The sequence below is a fragment of the Pleurodeles waltl genome, chromosome 2_2 (genome assembly GCF_031143425.1).
Source record: "Pleurodeles waltl isolate 20211129_DDA chromosome 2_2, aPleWal1.hap1.20221129, whole genome shotgun sequence".
NCBI classification, from domain to species: domain Eukaryota; kingdom Metazoa; phylum Chordata; class Amphibia; order Caudata; family Salamandridae; genus Pleurodeles; species Pleurodeles waltl.
The window spans coordinates 457843148-457859868 of NC_090439.1; positions in this window are offsets into that span (position 1 = coordinate 457843148).

The window sequence follows — 16721 nt, forward strand, 5'->3', positions numbered from 1 at the left end:
TTAATCTTTCCGTCTTTTATTTTTCTCAAATAAGTAATCAATAAGTGACTTTAATTCCCGGAATACTCTTCGCTTGCCTTTCCCCACCAACTGCGCTTTCACGGACTGCGTCCAATCCGCGCGCGACCCTTCTCACCAACCAACCTATCCCAGTGCGGCTCCTAGTGACGTCACACCCACACATTGCGGCTGACAAAGTCCCGTGGCTTGTCCTCTTTCATTCAGCTTCACTCGAAACTAATATTTGCAATATATCGCGAGCACTAACCAAAAAGAAGAAAACAAATCTGTTGGTTTACTACAGGAAGGGTAACACACTCGTTTCAGAAACCTTAGGGATTTTTCACTAGCCTCGGCAGCTATTCCATCTTTCTCGGTCTCCCACTTTCGCAAGTAAAATTTGACCCGCAAACTTTACTCTCAACTGATCAATGAACTATTCTAGCGCGCTTTAGAATTCGTCAAATCTCAAAGTCGAAAATTTTCTTTCATGCCTCAATATTCATACCAACTTGTTGACCACGCCCGATCAACCTATTAAACCGAACAGATTACAACATCAATCAAGTGTCTCATACACTTTTCAACATACTCGGGAGTCTCTTGACCTCGCAGGGCCCGTCTCAACATCAACAACCACGTGGGCAATTTTCCTGCACAAAGCGCTACACACATGTGAAGTTCGACGACTTCCCTACTCTCACACTTTGGAGTCACACTCCTCTAAAACTTCAATTGGAGTTCGTAACCCCGCTAAAATCCTCACAAACTTCTCAATTCATCTGCGGCAATAAGCTATGCAAGTGCAAAAACCCTAACTTCACTCATACCGTCACTAGAAACGCCGAAAACATTCTCACACCTCCATGTCCTCCATTCGCAAGCTCCGAGATCCCGGGAAAGTCATTGGGGACTTAGGGCATCATCATCTCTCCAACTTGTTTTATCAAGGAAAATTCTAACTTAACTCCGTCTATTGCTCAGATGGAGTCCCAAAGGGCGAAACCATCAATCTCTGCTACCATCTACTGATAACGCGTCCAGCCCTTATAAATTACCTGTACCTGGACACGGAGGTCGGTGGACCTTTTAGCTGAGTTGGGCTCTCCTCATCCTTGAATAGTCGGGTTATTTAAATCAATAATCAATAACTGTTGTACGCGATAGCCAATACTCAATTAATAGATCGAAATAACACATCAGAAATCAATAACAGTTGGTATTTCGACGCACCATGACCTTTCAGTCATGAATAACCACACCGGTTTATTGAAAGTTAGTGAATTTATTTCCCTTTATTAACAAAGCTAACACAATGTATATAAGTCTCAAAACCAAATGATATATGTATACGAACATTACTAGCTGTCCATAGCGGCGGAAGAAACGCAATCTATGCAAAATCTGAATAATGATACATTCAGTTATGGCAATACAAATCACTAATATAAGCAACTGAATTTGACTAATCTCGTACATTGGTCAGCATAACAAGATTTCAATTCAACATGGTGCATCAAGTTCATACCTCGACTAACCTCTAATTAGCATTGGCATGTGGGGCTTCATGCAAAACGAATTTAGTCAACACAAATTTGGAAAACTTCTAGCTTGGGCCCTATCAAAATAGCAGTTGGTGCCTAAAAGGAAAAACACAATGCATAATACAATTATCCTTTCATATTTACCAATTACATTCAGCATTCAAGAAAGTCTTCGTCCTTCAGGTACCGGTTCGATCAGCATGGGGCAGAATTTCAAAAGGGTAAAGTTAAGGGCAAGTTTCCTTGCAGCAGCAAGGAGAATGGGCAAAGTTACTGCATGGGCAAGACGGGGCAATTTAAAGTTAGTCTCTAGGGTGAGAATTCTCAAAGTCTCTTTCTCAGTAATAGAGAAAAGGGCATCAGGATGTCGTCTAAGATGGCGTCTGGCGTTTGGCTTCAAAGATGGCATCAAGGAAAATGGCTGACTTCTCTTTGTCCGGTGGGTTTAAGTAAGAAACATTCCAAATTCAGCAGGGTCTTCCATTGGAGGGTTCATAGGGTAGCTTCAAATTGACCAATGAAAAATTTCTTTCTACTAGTACTCATTTATGCATACATCGTCCTTGGAGCCTTGAAACACAAGTTGCAACATGGTTTGCCAATTATTTTGATATCTGTACCCGCATTGTCCGGACCTGCAGACTGACCTTGGATCAGAGGGGATGAAACCGGCCTAGTACGAAACCTTGGAGATAAGTGTATTAGTCATCTCTACTGGAAAAATACAACTTTAAGCAAGAATATATGTTACATTAGTTCAAGGAAAAGCCACACAGTTAGAATTTGAGACCAGGCAACTAGGCCAAAGCCTCCACTAAATTTAAGCCAAGCACAAACAGTTTCAATAAGAAATCATGACACACATTTGCAATTATGACGGATTACTACAATTTTCAATTTTTCATGATTAATAAAGCACGTTTATAATATTGGCGAACTACTCCGAGGGCACAATTTCCCCCGTACATTATTTTCTTTACTAAAATCACACTACATTATACGATTTTGGTTACATGATATGTGAATATATGTAGGACCCTCTTTTTCTGCGTCATCACACTCCACCCCTACCACTTCTATCTTTCTTAAGGGCCACCAATCCTCTTACTTTCAGTTGCATATAGGCTCTCAACAGGGATATTTCTTAATTATTGTTCATCCTTTCTCTCAAACCATTTTTGGAAAAGATACGTCAGTCGAGTTCTTTCTCCAGCTTTGAACATAAAAACATTGCGGTCACTTTATGATTTATGCAGATGATGTCCTCCTTTTTGTTTCTGATCCTATACAAACTGTTAGAAATGAGGTCTCTAGCTGGCAGTCAGTTTGCACCCTGTCCAAGTAGGGACCCTCACTCTAGTCAGGATAAAGGAGATGCCTGCTCAGATAAGCCCTGCTCACCCTCTTGGTACCTTGGCACGAGCAGTCAGGCTTATCTCAGAAGCAATGTGTTAAGCATTTGCATATAACAAACAGTAATAAATGAAGACACTACAAAAGGACACCACACCAGTTTTAGAAAAATAGCCAATATTTATCTATATAAAACAAGACCAAATACGATAAAAACTCCACCATACAGTAATAAAGATATGCATTTTGTAGAATTTTGCTTAAAAATTATAGTTCATTGAAGTCGATAGCTCCAGCTGGGGCTATGACGGAGTCGTGATCAATAAAACCAACAGTTCAGGCCGGCAGCATCATCGCGGGCCAGCTACGGTATCGGGAAGACCCGCAAACAGTACCTTTGGATTTGCAGGGCATCGTGATCCTCGTGGTGAGCTCCACAGAGCGGCATCCCTGGTGTCGCAGTGTGGTTCCGGACTCAGTGTGGGAGTCGTTGGGCCCTTGAAGTCACACGCGTTGCAGATCGAAACCGTGGCTGAGGAAGTCTGGAGCACTAGTGTGGATGGCGTTGGGGCTGCGGTGCGAAGCAGGACGATGTGATGGGTGGTGTCCCCAGGTCATGGTGCAGGCAGAGGATCGGTGATGGCATCCAGCGGCATTGGTGAGACAAGGGCTGCAGTGTGAAGTGGAGTGGTGCGGCACGAGGGGTCACAGTGTAGGCCGCGGCTTCGTTGTTGCTTAAGCGCTGTTGTCGGTAGGCCCAAGCCAGCTATGAGGGACAGGACGGTGCTTCGTGACTTTCATGAGCGGTGTCCACAGGCCACGGTGCAGGCAGGATGCATGGTGATGACACTGGAGTCGATAATGCTGGCGTCGGTGGGCCAGGGCTGCGGTGCGGGACAGGACGGAGCTTCGTATACCTCACGAGTGGTGTCCACAGGCCACGGTGCAGGCAGCTGCGCCGGTGTCAGCAGGAGCGGCGGCGGCGGAGATGCCCGGGCTGTAGTGTGAGCAAGCGATGCCGGAGTGTGGGGTCCATAGGTCACGATGCGACCAGCGGCTCGGTGAAGTCATCTGATGGCGGTGGCAGTGTGACCAAGGTTGGGATGCGAAACGGGGCAGTGCGACCCCGTGTGGCGTTGGCAGGTCACGGTGCAGGCCAGCAGCTTTGTTGGCGGTGCCGCTGTGGTTTGCCCTTTTGAACAGCACAAAACACACAGTTCCCAGTGCTGCAGGTTGAGAAAACTGAAGTCTTTAGTGTCCCTGAGACTTCCAACAGGAGACAAGCTCTACTCCAAGCCCTTGGAGAACTTTCTCAAGCAGGATACACAGCAAAGTTCACCCTTTGCTCTCTTTTAAGGTAGAAGCAGTAACCTCAAGCCAATCTAGCAAAGCAACACAGCAAAGGGACAGTACTCCTCCTCCAGCTCTTCTCCTTGACAGAGGTTCCTATTGATTCCAGAAATATTCTAAAAGTCTGGGGTTTTGGGTCCTCTTCTTATACCCCTTTCTACCTTTGAAGTTGGCAAACTTCAAACCAAAGTCTCAAGTGTTTACAAGATCCTTCCTTGTCCAGACCAGGCCCCAGACACACACCAGGGGGTTGGAGACTGCATTGTGTGAGGGCAGGCACAGCCCTTTCAGGTGTAAGTGACCACTCCTCCTTCCACTCTAGCTAAGATGGCTCATCAAGATATGCAGGCTACACTCCAGCTCACTTTGTGTCACTGTCTAGAGGAGAGGTATGAACAGCCCAACTGTCAAACTAATCCAGACGGGTAATCCACAAACAGGTAGAGTCACAGAATGGTTTAAGCAAGAAAATGCCTACTTTCTAAAAGTGGCAGTTTAAACTCACAATCTAAAAACCAACTTCACTAAAAGATGTATTTTTAAGTTGTGAGTTCAGAGACCCCAAACTCCACATTTCTATCTGCCCTCAAAGGGAATCTGCACTTTAAAGTTATTTAAAGGCAGCCCCCATGTTAACCTATGAGGGAGATGGGCCTTGCAACAGAGAAACCCAAATTTGGCAGTATTTCATTGTTAGGACATGTAAAAACACACCAGTACATATCCTACCTTTCAAATACCCTGCACCCTGCCCAAGGGGCTACCTAGGGCCTACTTTAGGGGTGCCTTACATGTACCAAAAAGGGAAGGTTTGGGCCTGGCAAGTGGGTACACTTGCCAGGTCGAATTGGCAGTTTCAAACTGCACACACAGACACTGCAGTGGCAGGTCTGAGCCTTCTTTACAGGGATTCTTATGTGGGTGGTGTAGGAAAGTACCATCTTGCCTGGCATGTTACCCCCATATTTCACTGTATATATGTTGTTTTAGTTGTATGTGTCACTGGGACCCTGCCAGCCAGGGCCCCAGTGCTCATAAGTGTGCCCTGTATGTGTTACCTGTGTTATGACTAACTGTCTCACTGAGGCCCTGCTAATCAGAACCTCAGTGGTTATGCTCTCTCATTTCTTTCCAAATTGTCACTAACAGGCTAGTGACCAATTTTACCAATTTACATTGGCATACTGGAACACCCTTATAATTCCCTAGTATATGGTACTGAGGTACCCAGGCTATTGGGGTTCCAGGAGATCCCTATGGGCTGCAGCATTTCTTTTGCCACCCATAGGGAGCTCTGACAATTCTTACACAGGCCTGCCACTGCAGCCTGAGTGAAATAACGTCCACGTTATTTCACAGCCATTTACCACTGCACTTAAGTAACTTATAAGTCACCTATATGTCTAACCTTTACCTGGTAAAGGTTGGGTGCTAAGTTCCTTAGTGTGTGGGCACCCTGGCACTAGCCAAGGTGCCCCCACATTGTTCAGGGCAAATTCCCCGGACTTTGTGAGTGCGGGGACACCATTACACGTGTGCACTACACATAGGTCACTACCTATGTGTAGCTTCACCATGGTAACTCCGAACATGGCCATGTAACATGTCTAAGATCATGGAATTGCCCCCCCAATGCCATCCTGGTATTGGGGAGACAAACCCATGATTCCCCGGGTCTCTAGCACAGACCCGGGTCCTGCCAAACTGCCTTTCCTGGGGTTTCACTGCAGCTGCTGCTGCTGCCAACCCCTCAGACAGGTTTCTGCCCTCCTGGGGTCCAGCCAGGCTTGGCCCAGGAAGACAGAACAAAGGACTTCCTCAGAGAGAGGGTGTTACACCCTCTCCCTTTGGAAAAAGGTGTTAGGGCTGGGGAGGAGTAGCCTCCCCCAGCCTCTGGAAATGCTTTCATGGGCACAGATGGTGCCCATTTCTGTATAAGCCAGTCTACACCGGTTCAGGGAATCCCCCAGCCCTGCTCTGGCGCGAAACTGGACAAAGGAAAGGTGAGTGACCACTCCCCTGACCTGCACCTCCCCTGGGAGGTGCCCAAAGCTCCTCCAGTGTGCTCCAGACCTCTGCCATCTTGGAAACAGAGGTGCTGCTGGCACACTGGGCTGCTCTGAGTGGCCAGGGCCAGCAGGTGACGTCAGAGACTCCTTCTGATAGGCTCCTCTAGGTGTTGCTAGCCTATCCTCTCTCCTAAGTAGCCAAACCTCCTTTTCTGGCTATTTAGGGTCTCTGCTTTGGGGAATTCTTTAGATAACGAATGCAAGAGCTCATCAGAGTTCCTCTGCATCTCTTTCTTCACCTTCTGCCAAGGAATCGACTGCTGACCGCGCTGGAAGCCTGCAAAACCGCAACAAAGTAGCAAAGACGACTACTGCAACCTTGTATCGCTGATCCTGCCGCCTTCTCAACTGTTTTACTGGTGGTGCATGCTGTGGGGGTAGTCTGCCTCCTCTCTGCACTAGAAGCTCTGAAGAAATCTCCCGTGGGTCGACGGAATCTTCCCCCTGCAACCGCAGGCACCAAAGAACTGCTTCACCGGTGCTCTGGGTCTCCTCTCAGCACGACGAGCGAGGTCCCTTGAACTCAGCAACTCTTTCCAAGTGACTCCCACAGTCCAGTGACTCTTCAGTCCAAGTTTGGTGGAGGTAAGCCCTTGCCTCCCCACGCTAGACTGCATTGCTGGGTACCGCATGATTTGCAGCTGCTCCGGCTCCTGTGCACTCTTCCAGGATTTCCTTTGTGCACATCCAAGCCTGGGTCCCCGGCACTCTAACCTGCAGTGCACGACCTCCTGAGTTGTCCTCCGGCGTCGTGGGATCTTCCTTTGTGACTTCGGGTGAGCTCCGGTTCACTCCACTTTGTAGTGCCTGTTCCGGCACTTCTGCGGGTGCTGCTTGCTTCTGAGTGGGCTCTTTGTCGTGCTGGACGCCTTCTCTGTCTCCTCACACAATTGGCGACATCCTGGTCCCTCCTGGGCCACAGCAGCATCCAAAAACCCTAACCGTGACCCTTGCAGCTAGCAAGGCTTGTTGGTGGTCTTTCTGCACGGAAACACCTCTGCGCGACTCTTCACTACGTGGGACATCCATCCTCCAAAGGAGAAGTTTCTAGCCTTTGTCGTTCTTGCAGAATCCACAGCTTCTACCATCCGGTGGCAGCTTCTTTGCACCCACAGCTGGCATTTCCTGGGTATCTGCCCACTCCCGACTTGATCGTGACTCTTGGACTTGGTCCCCTTGTTCCACAGGTACTCTCGTCAGGAAATCCATCGTTGTTGCATTGCTGGTGTTGGTCTTTCTTGCAGAATTCCCCTATCACAACTTCTGTGCTCTCTGGGGAACTTAGGTGCACTTTGCACTCACTTTTCAGGGTCTTGGGGTGTGCTATTTTTCTAACCCTCACTGTTTTCTTACAGTCCCAGCGACCCTTTACGAGCTCACATAGGTTTGGGGTCCATTTGTGGTTTGCCTTCTACTTCTAGAGTATATGGTTTGTGTTGCCCCTATCCCTATGTGCTCCCATTGCAATCTATTGTGACTATACATTGCTTGCACTGTTTTCTATTGCTATTACTGCATATTTTGGTATTGTGTACATATATCTTGTGTATATTTGCTATCCTCATACTGAGGGTACTCACTGAGATACTTTTGGCATATTGTCATAAAAATAAAGTACCTTTATTTTTAGTATATCTGTGTATTGTGTTTTCCTATGATATTGTGCATATGACACTAGTGGTACTGTAGGAGCTTCACTCGTCTCCTAGTTCAGCCTAAGCTGCTCTGCTAAGCTACCATTTTCTATCAGCCTAAGCTGCTAGACACCCCTCTACACTAATAAGGGATACCTGGTGCAAGGTGTAAGTACCCCTTGGTACTCACTACAAGCCAGGCCAGCCTCCTACATTGGTTGTGCAGCGGTGGGATAAGTACTTGCAACTACTTACCACTTTGTCATATTGTACTTTTCATAAGAGAAAAATATACAAAACAAGTTCAGTGTATGTACACCTAACCAAAAAGTTTTGCTTTTCTTATCTTACTCCTTTGCTAAGTGCTGAAAAGTACCTCTAAAACTTTCAAAAAGTTCTTAAAAAGTTTTTAATTTTTTTTTTTCTGTTCTTTAAAAAGTTCTGAAACTTTTTCTTTCTTTTTCTGTCCCTTAAACCTTTTCTATAATGTCTGGTACAGGTCAAACTGTTGATCTGACTAAACTTGCATATGATCACCTTAGCTGGAAAGGAGCAAGGAGTCTCTGCATTGAAAGAGGTTTAGAGGTAGGGAAGAATCCCTCAAGAGAACTGTTAGTTAATATGCTCATTAAACAGGATAAGACCTTAGTTGGCACATCTGTTGAGAAATTAGCTGATGGTTCACACTCTGACTCAGGGGCACCCCTAGTAAGAGAGTTAGGAGGGAACCTTCCCAGCCTGCCCCCTAGCAAGCCACCTAGCATGGCTGGTACTAAAGTGAGTTCCCATCACAGTAGGAGTGTTACTTCTGTAGGCCAGAATGTTAGAGTGCCATCTGTTAGGGACAGGTCTCCCTCTGTTCATTCACACCATTCTTCTGTGTCAAGGCATGCCCAACCCACCCTCCCTGAAGACAGAGTGTTAGAAAGGGAACTCAATAGATTGAGAGTGGAAGAATCCAGGCTGAAGCTCAAGAAGCAACAGCTGGATTTAGATAGGCAAGCATTTGATTTAGAAAAAGAAAGACAGAGGTTGGGGTTTGGACCCCTTGGTGGCAGCAGCAGTATTCCCAATAGTCATCCTGTAAAACAGCATGATTCTAGGAATCTGCACAAGATAGTTCCCCCTTACAAGGAGGGGGATGACTTTAACAAGTGGTTTGCTGCACTTGAAAGGGCCTGTGTTGTACAGGAGGTCCCTCAAAGGCAGTTGACTGCTATCCTATGGCTATCTTTCAGTGGAAAGGGTAGGGATAGGCTCCTTACTGTTAAAGAAAGTGATGCCAATAATTTTACAGTTCTTAAGAATGCACTCCTTGATGGTTATGGCTTAACCACTGAACAGTACAGGATCAAGTTCAGAGAAACCAAAAAGGACTCTTCACAAGACTGGGTAGACTTTGTTGACCATTCAGTGAAGGCCTTGGAGGGGTGGTTACATGGCAGTAAAGTTTCTGACTATGAAAGCCTGTATAACTTAATCCTGAGAGAGCATATACTTAATAATTGTGTGTCTGATTTGTTGCACCAGTACCTGGTAGACTCTGATCTGACCTCTCCCCAAGAATTGGGAAAGAAGGCAGACAAATGTGTAAGAACAAGGGTGAACAGAAAAGTTCATACAGGGGGTGACAAGGATGGCAATAAGAAGGATGGTAAGTCTTCTGACAAGGGTGGGGCAAATCTAAAAATTAGTCTTCATCAGGCCCACAAAAACACTCTGGTGGGGGTGGTGGGCCCAAATCCTCTGCAAATCAAAATAAAGAAAAGAAACCATGGTGCTATTTATGTAAAATAAAAGGCCATTGGACAACAGATCCCAGTTGTCCAAAGAAAAGCACCAAGCCTCCTACCACTACAACCCCTGCTGCTACACCTAGTGCCCCTAGTAATAGCAGTAGTGGTGGGAACAAACCTACTAATAGCCAATCCAAGGGAGTAGCTGGGCTCACTTTTGGTAATTTAGTTGGGGTTGGTCTTGTTAGGGAGACCACAAAGGCTGTGCTAGTCTCTGAAGGTGCCATTGATTTGGCAACCTTGGTTGCTTGTCCCCTTAATATGGATAAGTACAAGCAACTTCCCCTAATAAATGGTGTTGAGGTTCAGGCCTACAGGGACACAGGTGCCAGTGTTACCATGGTAATAGAGAAACTGGTCCACCCTGAACAAAACCTACTTGGTCACCAGTACCAAGTGACTGATGCTCATAACAACACACTTAGCCACCCCATGGCAGTTGTGAATCTCAACTGGGGGGGGGGGGGGTTACTGGTCCAAAGAAAGTTGTGGTTGCCTCAGATTTACCTGTAGACTGTCTACTAGGGAACAATTTAGAGACATCAGCTTGGTCAGAAGTGGAGTTGGAGGCTCATGCAGCAATGCTGGGCATTCCTGGGCATAGTTTTGCTTTGACAAGGGCTCAGGCCAAAAAGCAAAAAGGACAGGGTGACTTGGATCCTGGAAGAATGGACCAAGTGCTCCCTAAAGCTAGGGTTAGTAAAGGTAAAACACTACCTACTATCCCTCCCTCTACAGTGGATTCAACTTCTAGGAAGAAGAATTTCCACCCTGTGCAGAACCTACACCAGAGGAGCTGGAAGCAGACATTGCTGAGCTTTTTGGTGGAGGGGGGCCTGCCAGGGAGGAGCTGAGTGTGGCACAGCAGACCTGTCCCACACTAGAGGGTCTAAGACAGCAAGCTGTCAAACAAGCAAATGGGGATGTCAGTGACTCACACTGAGTTTACTGGGAGGACAACCTTTTGTATAATGAAGCAAGGGATCCAAAACCTGGAGCTGCCAGGAGATTGGTGATTCCTCAGGAATACAGAAAGTTCCTCCTAACTCTAGCCCACGACATTCCCTTAGCTGGACATTTGGGGCAAATGAAAACTTGGGACAGGCTTGTCCCCTTGTTTCATTGGCCTAGAATGTCAGAGGACACAAAGGAATTTTGTAAGTCCTGTGAAACCTGTCAAGCCAGTGGCAAAACAGGTGGCACTCCAAAGGCACCCCTTATTCCACTGCCTGTGGTTGGGGTTCCCTTTGAAAGGGTAGGGGTTGACATAGTTGGACCCTTTGACCCTCCTACTGCTTCAGGCAATAGGTTTATCTTGGTGGTAGTGGACCATGCCACCAGATATCCTGAAGCAATTCCTCTACGGACCACTACAGCTCCTGCAGTGGCAAAGGCCCTCCTGGGAATCTTTTCCAGGGTGGGCTTCCCAAAAAAGGTGGTATCAGACAGGGGAAGAAATTTCATGTCTGCTTACTTAAAGGCAATGTGGAAGGAATGTGGTGTGACATACAAGTTCACTACACCCTATCATCCACAAACAAATGGACTGGTTGAGAGGTTTAATAAAACACTCAAAGGAATGATAATGGGACTCCCTGAAAAACTCCGCAGGAGATGGGATGTCCTATTACCTTGCCTCTTTTTTGCTTACAGGGAGGTACCCCAAAAAGGAGTGGGCTTCAGCCCCTTTGAACTCCTATTTGGACACCCTGTAAGAGGTCCTCTAACACTTGTTAAGGAGGGTTGGGAACAACCTTTAAAAGCTCCTAAGCAAGACATAGTGGACTATGTACTTGGCCTAAGATCCAGAATGGCTGAGTATATGAAAAAGGCCAGTAAAAACCTTCAGGCCAGCCAAGAGCTCCAAAAGCAATGGCATGACCAGAAGGCTGTTCTGATTCAGTACCAACCAGGGCAGAAAGTGTGGGTCTTGGACCCTGTGGCCCCAAGAGCACTCCAAGACAAATGGAATGGACCCCACATTATTGTTGAGAAAAAGGGAGAAGTCACCTACTTAGTTGACTTGGGCACTGCCAGGAGTCCCCTTAGGGTGCTCCATGTCAATCGCCTAAAACCCTACTATGACAGGGCTGATCTCACCCTGCTCATGGCAACAGATGAAGGACAGGAAGAAGAGAGTGACCCTCTCCCTGATCTCTTCTCTTCCACAGAACAAGATGCTCTAGTGGAAGGTGTAGTTTTGGCAGATTGTCTTACTGCTGAGCAGAAAGACCACTGCATAAATCTCCTGGGTCAGTTTTCTGAACTCTTTTCTACTGTGCCAGGCACCACTTCTTGGTGTGAGCACACTATAGATACTGGAGACAGCTTGCCTGTCAAAAGTAAGATCTATAGGCAGCCTGACCATGTCAGAGACTGCATAAAACAAGAGGTTCAGAAAATGCTTGAACTGGGAGTGGTGGAGCACTCTGAAAGTCCATGGGCCTCTCCTGTGGTACTTGTACCAAAACCTCATTCCAAAGATGGAAAGAAGGAAATGCGGTTTTGTGTAGACTATAGAGGTCTCAACCAGGTAACCAAAACTGATGCTCACCCTATACCCAGGGCAGATGAGCTAATAGATACACTGGCATCTGCCAAGTATCTAAGCACCTTTGATTTGACTGCAGGGTATTGGCAGATCAAGTTATCAGAGGATGCAAAAGCAAAAACTGCATTTTCAACCATTGGAGGGCACTACCAATTCCCAGTAATGCCTTTTGGGTTGAAAAATGCACCTGCCACTTTTCAAAGGTTGGTGAATACAGTCCTGCAAGGGTTGGAGGCTTTTAGTGCAGCATATCTAGATGATATAGCTGTCTTTAGCTCCACCTGGGATGATCACCTGGTCCACCTATGGAAAGTTTTGGAGGCCCTGCAAAAGGCAGGCCTCACTATCAAGGCTTCAAAGTGCCAGATAGGGCAGGGGAAAGTGGTTTATCTGGGACACCTGGTAGGTGGAGAACAGATTGCACCACTTCAGGGGAAAATCCAAACTATTATAGATTGGGTTCCCCCTACAACTCAGACCCAGGTGAGAGCCTTCTTAGGCCTCACTGGGTATTACAGGAGGTTCATAAAGAAAGGTGCACTTTACTAGGGACTTACCAGTAAATCAAATATGCCAATTATGGATAAACCAATCAACAGTATAATGTATCTAGGGAGCACTTGCACTTTAGCACTGATCAGCAGTGGTAAAGTACACAGAGACAATAAACCAGCAAAAACAGAGTCCAGTAAACCATAAAAACCTGAGGGCAGCAACCAAAAAGACAGTGGAGACATGCCAAAATGCATGCATGCCAGGTCTAACACAAACTATTTCCGAATTGTTTGCCTTCCTAAAGGAATATTCATTGATATCAGGTTATAAATTGATCACTGATAAATAAAAGGTACTGCCCCTTAAAACATACTGGCCCTCATTCCGAGCCTGGCGGGCGGCGGAGGCCGCCCGCAAGGCTTCCCCCCTCCGAAATACCGCTCCGCGGTCGTAAGACCGCGGAGGGTATTCCGAGTTTTCCCCTGGGCTGGCGGGCGGTCTTCACAAGACCGCCCGCCAGCCCAGGGGAAAACTCCCTTCCCACGATGACGCCGGCTCGTAATAGAGCCGGCGGAGTGGGAAGGTGCGACGGGTGCAGTTGCACCCGTCGCGTATTTCAGTGTCTGCTTTGCAGACACTGAAATACTTTTAGGGGCCCTCTTACGGGGGCCCCTGCCGTGCCCATGCCATAGGCATGGGCACGGCAGGGGCCCCCAGGGGCCCCGTGACTCCCCCTCCCGCCATCCGGTTCCCGGCGGGAGAACCGCCAGGAACTGGATGGCGGGAGGGGGAGTCGGAATCCCCATGCCGGCGCAGCATGCTGCGCCGGCTTGGAGGATTCCTTTGGGGCAGCGGGAAACCGGCGGGAGACCGCCGGTTTCCCTTCTCTGACCGCGGCTGAGCCGCCGCGGTCAGAATGCCCCGCGGGGCACCGCCGGCCTGTCGGCGGTGCCACCGCGTCCCACGGCCCTGGCGGACTTGTTCCGCCAGGGTCGTAATGACCCCCACTGTCTCAATGAGATGTTTACGGATGTGGGTTTCACTTGTGACTATACCTCTATCAAATGCTTAGGAGTTAGATATTCTTCTTCTTTACAGGAAACTATACGAATCAACATATCAACAGTTAAGCAAAAATACTTACCCTTTTGGAACAATGGTAACCGTTATCGTTATCACGGTGGGGCCAACTAGACATGATTAAGATTATGATGCTGTCTATAAACAACTCCTACCTATCTATGTTACTGGTGAAGCTCCCTTAGTAATTTTTACGATCTTTAAATAGCTCCATGAGAAAATTTCTGTCAAACAAATAAAAAGCATACATTTCCTTGCTTAAACCCCAACAACCTAAAGCCCTTAGTGGATTGACTTTTCCTATTTTTAAGAAATATAACTCTGCATTTACTGTTTACTTACAGATTTGGACGTGAGAATCCAGCTCTATCCTCATTATTAGGCAATGGGTAGAAGGTTCTATTTACTCCACTTTTCCCCATCATCATTTGGTACGTATTTCACAACTTCCCAAATCTTTTTCTTTATCTCTCATTACTTTCTCTATCTCCTTAGCAAAACCTCTTATTACACATTCACATTCCTACAATGAGAACTTCATGATGTCTCTTCTTTGGTGTAACAAAAAAAAAAAAGTAATATTCTGGGAAGGACTGGTTCCAGAAAGGTATCAATGTGGTAAATCAGTCTTTTGTGACTCCGGTCTTCTCTCGTTTTCTACAATTGAAGCTCAGTTTGGTTTACCCACTTCCTGCCTTCCAAATTACAATCAGCTTAAGGCCTATTTTTTACATTCACCTTTATTCACAACAATCTGAACACAACTTTGTGATAATAGCTCTCCTACATTTTATTTACAATTTCTACTAAGGGTTCCATCATTTATAAAAGCATTGATAATCACCCAACTCCTTAGATGGGCCAAAAAAATCTAGAAACTCAATGAGAAGCTGATCCCTAATAATTCATCTCAATACAGTCATGGCACGAAATTTGGGCTGAAATACAGACCACCTCTCATTCTGCCAGCACCACACAGGCCTTAGGTTTCTTTTATAACAGGCTATACTATGAATAACACTGTTGGAAATGTAATAAAGAGAATAGTGATCTTGTTTATATGCTTTTTGATTGTCCCCCAATCCGCCATTTTTGGTCTCAAGTATGGGCCACCCATACTAATATTTGCTCCATCTCCTCTCCAGTTGATAAAGTGCATATTTTTCTGAGTGGTTCCTCTACTTTATGGATTAACTCTGTTATGATGGGGAAGCCTGATGACATGTCTATAGCAATTGTTTCACATGTCATCACATCCAGCTGGAAGAATGCTCAGGAAGTGAAGTTCATTAAATGGTGACATATGCTTTGCAACCACTACAGCATTTACTGTACTAAGGTCACTTCGACACAACAACTAATCAAATAAGATATGCTGTGGATGCCACTATCCTCTTTTCTTTTTAAACAACTGCACACTTCTCCTGCTGTTACTCATCAGTTTGATCCCCCATAATCAATTTTAACTTATTTTGATGTTACAGATCATCAACTCAATGATCCAGCTTTTTCGCCATAATAAGCTTCTTTTTCCTTTTCCCCTCCCCTTTCTTCCCTCTTCCTTTTCCAACGTGTTATAAAAATTATAAAATGCTGCGTTCTATTATCTTATTGTTCACCAGAATATTTATTTCAGGATTTGCATATGGTTGTAAGTTATCTGTGATATTATTACTGATCTTCATTAAGGTATAACAATACTTTCACTTATTCTATTCTAGTCATTTTTATTTCATTCATGTTGTACTTACGCTGATGTAAGTTTTTTTGCAACTCTTTAATAAAGCATTTTTGAACAGACAAAAAAAATTCTTGCTAAAAGTTAAAGTTGGTACCCTGAAATTGATTTGTGAGAGCAGTGCAAGTACATAAAACAGAATACAGAATGGATGATGGGTACCCGCAATTGAAATGAGAAAGATTGCAATCCTCCCATTAAAGTTGCATTTTGATTTTTTTATATATGTAAATTTAATAAAATAATTCAGCATTTTGTATGTGTTTTAGGAATGCTTGGTTCCATATTTTCTCTACAGTGTTTAACGGTTAAAGTCATCATAATTTTCCCCCAGGTTTCAACAATGATTCAATGACAGGACCTAAATTCCAGGAATGATTAAGTGGGGTATCACAGAAGTCAAAATGTTAAGAATCACTGCACTATCTGATTTCTCCCCTCAGAGCCTTCATGCTGCAAATTTACTCTTTGTAGGAGTTGCCAGCTCATGTGTTCACCATGTAATTATGGCTCTTTACCTAGTGGCCCTGTAAACAGTGCTAACATCATGTGGCACATGGTGGCACTGTGTGAGCTGGCAAGCCTACGTCATTTCAAGTACCAGTGCTGGTGGTGTTCTTAAACCAGTTGCCACATTGCTATATTAAAAGCATGGCCAACTATTTAAGCAGCATTAAACACACTGAGCATTAAAAGCAGGTGCCTTTCTGCTGCACCTTTTTTCCTTACCAGAAGCAAATGTGCATGGAAATTGTACCCCAACCCATCTCCAGCCTTTCATTAGTTAAAGATAAAGTATTTTAATCAGACTGCAAAACAAAATACTACACACTCCAAAGCTGGTCCAGTTACAGGGTGATCTCATCTATGAAATTGAGTATTGCGCTTGTGCTGTCTACAGTGCTGAAGACCAGGCCACTACAGGCATGCTCTTGTCTTCAGCAGATGGGCCTCTGGACTGATGCAGGACGTGCTTGTGTTCGCCAGATTCAACCTCGAGGTGAAATGCAGGCAGATGCTCATCTTTGGCAGCAGCTCCTCACATATGAACAACACCAATAGCATCACCAGACCTTCTGAACCCTGTGGTGGAAATGTCAGACAGGAACAT